We start from the raw sequence: 6,672 nt of genomic DNA on the forward strand, positions 1-6,672 counted from the left end.
GTGCACCAAGCAACTTTTCATCAGCATGTCTGCCCAGGAAGAAACATTTTCCAGCGTCCTCCTTCCTTTTTCTTTGGAAATGAGCTCAACGGCAGTGTTCCCAGGCACTGGAACAAACGAACTGCTTTAGGCATGCAGAGGCATTAAGAAATGACGCTGCTTGTCAAAGGTGGCTTAAATGTCCAGCTCCCTCAAGTCGATGTTAAACCCAGTGAAACCCCAGTTCTAACAAATATCTCTGCAGTCCACATTGAGACTTGCGTTATGTTTTCCTAACAGCGCAGGACTCGGGTCAGGTGGACAGGGCAGATGTGGCGGGGTGAAACAGCTCTCTTATATGTTGACCTCTGTGAGGGAAACAGCGGAATTTCCGGAGCTCACTAACTACTTACTCTTATTCATTTATCTTCCACTTATGCTCCCTTCAACTCCAGCTGGGGTGCGGAAGCTCCGAAGGCGGGTGGAGCAGGCCCGGAGCCAGCAGAGGGCGCATCCCAGAGCCCGAAGCCAGGAGGCTTCCACCTGTCTCCAGGAAACACGCAACCCCGCCTCCAGCTGCCAGGCTTATTCTCAACCCAGTGTTATACAGCTTTAGCCGATAATCCGTCCCTATCAGGTAGGAACATTTGGAAGTTAGAGACGTTGAAAACACCCAGGGCTCAAGTGTTTTGCACTAAGCGTGTTTACAGGAAAAGGAAAGCGTGGTGAGTCATCCTTCTATTTTCAAATGGAAACTACCAAGAATTTACATGTGCACTTTGCAACTCTATGCATTTAAATCAACCAAGCATTAAATGTTAATGTGGATGATGTGGCACAGAATGCCGCTTACCAAAGAACTATAATAGAGTAATTTCAAAGGTCTCACAAGAAGGTGGGAAATTAGAAACGTATTTTGCCTTAGCTGTTTTATTTTTATCCATCAGGGTAACAGGGGGATTGTTCAGTATTCAGAAGGGAGTGGGGGAACAGAAAGGTCGCCATCATCAGTAATTCTGAATTACAGCAAAACCATTGCAAGTGGCAATTTGTCAATAGGTGATGATACAGGCTGTAGCCTAAAAAAGGAAAAGGGAGTGGGGGCTGAAGGAGGAGAGAGGAAGGGAAGAGCAGTAACGGTGGAGAATTCAAGAGCAGCCTTGTTGTCCTTCCCTGAACACTCGGTCACTCTCCTTCCAATGGCTGTGTTACACAAATTATTTCAAAGTTATGTCATCCCACACCTTTGGAGAGTCTCTCAACTTGGTTTTATCAGCAAACTGGGTGAGCATGCCTTCTGTGTATTCATTCCGGTTTTGTAAATACTGAACAGAATGGGACCTATTGGTATGTGTCTAGGAATCTTCCTCCTGGGTGACACTATTTTATTAATCAGTATTCCTTAACATAAATTGTTCAATAAAATGTAAATCTGGCTAATTTGCTTTAATTCAACCTACGCTTCCTATGTTGTCTATAAGATCAAGACTTGCTGAATGACTTGCTAAACAAAGACACACTTTGCCATTTTACCAAGGCAGGAGAGTACAGTGCTTAAGTGCAGACTTATAACCTAGCCTGCCTGGGTTTGAATCTTGGCTCAACTATGTACAGTTAGGTGTATATCCTTGAGCAAGTTTCTTAACTTCTCTGTGCCTTAGTTTTCTTTTCAGCAAAGTGGGGATAATCATGGTACTATGTACCTTTTAAGGTTCCTGCGTGGATGAGATGAGTTAGTGTCAACTGTGTAGGCTTAAAACAGTTCTGCATCCATAGTCCATGCTGCCCAAGTGTTTGCTGTTATGTTGTGGTCGTCATCATCATCATCAAAGCCATCCTACCCAAATGGTGAGCCCGTCTTGGATTATTGTTATGTAATCTGTGTTGACACACAGTCGTCACTATTTACTTCAAAGTGCATACAAAGTAAATGTCTAGAAGTCAACTAGAGTTTTCTTGCCAATCTTCTCTTTTGAGGTACCCCTCTTTTACAGAACAGATTATATACAGACTAGGAAATGCTCCATGGATGTAAGATATGTAGTGAATATTAGATATTTAAATTATGTGTTCTCCGAAATACAGTATTATTCTGTTGGAAGAGGTTTTCTACCAGTAGCTAAAGTTGTCAACACTTGGGGAAAAACAAGTGGCTCTGCCACAGCACTATCTATATATCCCTGGGTAGTTACTTATCTCTGTGAGCCTCAGGCTTTTTCCCCTTTGCCTTATAAAACAGGAATGAGAATATAAATTTAAGATATACATTTATTCAAAAGCAGCATATTGAGTAGCTAATATGTATCTTGCATACTCTATGTACTAGAGATGTTTTATTCACTTAGAATTTTTTTGCTGTGATGATAAACAGTTGTAATATTTTAAGTGATTTAAAAAATGCTATAAGAATGTAAAGTAGAATAAGGGGCTAAAGGGTGATATGGAGCAGTGGACAGCAGATATGATAGCTTTTCCAATAATGGATATGGCGTGTTTGAAAATTTTTTCTGTCATTTAAAACACTACGTATGAATTTTTTGACTGGAACTGAAAGGTGAAGAAATCTCTGTTAAAGCTGTCCACAGGCACGTGAGGCTTTTATGCAAGTATCTTCTTTTTGGAGCTTCCATAGAATGGCTTGTGACATTCTGAGGACCAGGTCACAGGGATTTTGGGGGACAGTTGATTCAAAATGACCCCATGTAAGAAGCATGGATGCCCATATCCTATGGAAAAGGACATTTTCCTGTGTTTTCATGGCTTTGGTATCTCTTCATGAGAAAAGAAGATAATGATATTTGTAATTTTTTCAGCAATTAATTGTTTCCTCTGAAATCACTCAAACTCAACACTGGAACTAGAACCACCAGTATTTTCTATGTAGACACTTTGATTCTCAACTGGAAACTCCTTAGCTCTGAAGCATGAGCAATTCACTGGATTATCTCCATTTTTACCCTTTAGAACTTTCTCCAGAGAAGTCTAGATGCACTTGGACCTTTTTAGTTCTCGTAGCTTAGAAAGAGCACAGTGCTGCTAGAGACTGTGGTGACCCAAAGTTATTTCAGGGCTATCTGAAATACTTAATAAAAACTCCAGGAAACTCAGCAACTTCTGCACAGCACATGCGATCTTAATGTGGAAGATGTTTTTCATCTGGCAGAATCCTGTGCAACACAATTGGATTTGTTCTTCAAGTGTCAGCAAGGCACTAAAAGGACTCATAGGCTGAGCTTTGATCCTATTTGTACATTTGTAGGCTCTCTAGACCCAAATTGTCCCCGACTGTACAGAAGACCCTTAGCTTGCCTTTCCTCTCAGCATTCTTGTGGCAATTTTACCTTTTGCTGAGCCGTTATTCTTTTCCAAATGAAGAGCTTGCAATGTGTAAATCAAAAGTGGAAGTTGGACACAGAGACTGGATCTGAACTGAGGTCTGTTTTCTATATTTTTCTTGTCAAATGGGATTGTCTGAATTTCAAATCATGTTAGTTTGCTTACTCTGGCTGAATTTCTTATTTCTTTTGCTGATTAATTCTTAGTATTAGATTGTAGTTTGTACAAATATTATTTTCAATCATTTCCAAAGATCTGGTTTAGTTTTTAGGAAATATTCTGGGTTTCCCCTCCAAATTTATGAGCCTTGTCAATATTAACCAGAACTTGGGTGTCTAAATAGGCCTCCCATGAAGTATGTTCTCCTTGACTTTACTCTTTGTTCTCTATAAAATAGAATGCTGGGTTTTTAGTTTGACACTAACACTAAACCCCACATCCACATGACATTTCTTATGCATATAGTTGAACAGGTGAGTTATATAAAATAATTGTTGTGGAAATTATACATATTAGAGTTCACTTGTGTAGAAGAAACATGTTAAAACACCTTAAGGTCTCCTGAGTTTGAGCAACACGTGAATAAGTCATCAACCACCACTAGGCTACCTACTCAGGGTCAGTGCTGTCTTGGTAAGTGCTTTCTATTTGGACTTTCAAACATGCAAGTGGGATGAGACAGAGTAAATAGTCGTCATCTGTTCTTTTCCAGGATCAGATTACATGATAGTTGCTTAGGTACTGTTCAATGCAGTGTATGTACCTTTGTGTGTAAACACAGATTTAAAAATTTCCATAGATATACCCTGCGTCAGAGAGGTTCTAGCGGCTCCAGAAAATGAGTGTTCTTGGTGTTTCACAAAAAAGCACTGGCCAAGTATATGAGTGATAGGAATGTAAATAGTGAAACAGACCTCCTATCAACAGTAATCAGGAAAAAAAAAAAAAGGACTTAATTGATGCCTAGCACTCAAGGTTCAAAAAGGCAAAGCTAACTGGAAAATGCCTCAGGAGGTGCATCGTGTTTGCCAGTGCATGCTGTGACTCTGCTTCTCTTTAGTGAGGTTCCCATTAACTCCACCAAATATTTATAACTCCCTCCTCCCTTTTCAGAGCTGTCAATTCATTTCATTCAAAACTTAGTCATTTGGTGCTCCAGGAGCAATAGAATGTCTGATTTTGCTTTCAGCCATACACCTCTTGCTAGTCCATTCCTACATCGAGAGCGAGAAATAGGAGACAGCTTGCAGGAGATTTCCTTTCCACTCCTTTTCTAGAGTTGTCACAATGAAAATAAGATAAACCAGCAACTCCTGTGCAAAGCATTGCCAGCCTCTCCCTTTGTGGAAAAGTGCTTCTGAAAGCCAGCGATGGAGGGAGAGCTGCTGTCTGCATCCGTTCCTGGTTAATTTCTTAATTTCAACCTATACCCTGTCCCTTGTTTGCACCTAGAAAAAAAGCTTCTCTCTCACAAATGTTTAACCAGCAAGCTTTATAGGTATTAAAAAAATCCTACGGAGCATAGCACAACACTCAATTCTGCCAGCACCTACCACCCAATGGCATCCGGAACTTCTGTGGATGGCTACTTTAAAAGTTCAAGCAAACGGCTTAGAAACAGTTTCTAGGAAACTAACCTATTCTTAAATAGATTATAATTAGATTACAAATAAAATCCCCAAGAAGCTATCTTTAAATTACTTGAACCATGTATAATGTCCAAGAAATTTATAAAAGTTAATTCTCCATTTCTTTATTTCTGTCCTACCTTTCTCAAATTCCCTCATTTATTTTCATAATTGAAGAAATGAGCGATTTTCCTATTCTGTTAGAATGTCTATGAGATGATAAAGAGAAAAAAGTTAATCAAATGGAAGAATTTGCAGAGGGATATTAGGTTCGGAAATAAATTATTTCAACATGTGAGGTTTTTATTGGGTTGCCAAAGAAAACCCATAGAGTAGGTCACAAGAACAGAATCAGTAGCTAGTAGGCTTAAGTTTCCTGCTTTAGAAAAACTTAAGATGGGTTTTCAGATGTTACATTTTTTAAGAAGTTGGGTGGTTTGAAGTGGACTATGTACCTATGGGTATAAATTCAGAAAACAGATTTTGGCAAACGTGATTAGAAGTGAACATAACAATTATTAATCTTTGTCATTAATAATGACACTATATTTGACTATATTTTATTCTAATATTTTAAATTAAAAGTACTAGGATAGAGGGAAGGAAATTGGGGTATAGTCCTGATTCTATCATTAACAAGCAATGCGATATTGTTAAAATTTATTTAAGTTTTGGGGGGCCTCAGTTTGCTAAAGGTGAAAATCATGAAGTCTAATTAGATACTTTCTAACCTTTCAGCTCTAAAATTCACCCCAAGCAAAGTGGAGATATTTCCAGCACCACTTCAGGTGTGTCTTCTGCTTTTTACTAAGATTTGGTTAGACCTGGTACCATGTCTCTGGATGCTTTGTGGTTATTACAAATGTGTGCTATAAGACAGGTAAAGTTTTACATAAAAAAAAGGATAGAAAGGTTTTACAGGAAAAGTTCATTCATTTTTTTCTGTAGGCAAATACATACTTTCTGCATGATTCTGAATTAAGTGATATTTTTGTTCTTTTACATTTGAAAAAAGGAAGTTTTGAAAATACAATAGGCTTAGAGGACAACTAGTTAAACAAAATTAAAAAGCTTTGTTAAATCGGCCATGGCAGTGAAGTACCAAGAAATAAAGTGATGGAACCTTGGGTACCTTAAAAAGGAGCAGTTTTTGACCCTTTTTCAAAAATCATAGACCTTGGAGAGTCTGAGAAAAGCTTTGGGAACCTTTGTAAAGGCTCAACTCAACAGCTATTTGCATTCATACATTTACGTACAATTTCAAGAGGTTCAAAAGGTCAAAAAAATTCTGTTAGAGAGTTTTTTGAGGTCCAATGGGCCATCTCTAAATTTTAGTTTTTCAGTTATCTTTGTTATCTGCACTGTGGCATTAAAGAGAAACAAGGCAGATAGTGACAACTCTTAATTATCCAAATAAAGGAAGAGCCTAATGGCATAGATAAAACAAAATTAATGAACAATTTGTAAATCATTTCTCTTTGAACTTGTAAAACTTCTGTTAGCTTCTTTTGCCTTGTGCTAATGTTGAAATCTGTGCTTCGAGAACACACCAGTTGTTGGTTAGCCATATTTGTGGTGAGTTGCTGGAGCAAAGCCAACCTGAATTTAAAATATGCTGTGGATGGTCTAAAAAGTGTATACAATATATGTGGATAATTATGAGCTTTCAACAGGTTTTTATGTATTAATAATCATTTATTCCAAGGAGAAATCTGAGTATATTCAAAAA

This window comes from Galeopterus variegatus, unplaced genomic scaffold (genome assembly GCF_000696425.1).
Source record: "Galeopterus variegatus unplaced genomic scaffold, G_variegatus-3.0.2 Scaffold1421, whole genome shotgun sequence".
Lineage (NCBI taxonomy): Eukaryota > Metazoa > Chordata > Mammalia > Dermoptera > Cynocephalidae > Galeopterus > Galeopterus variegatus.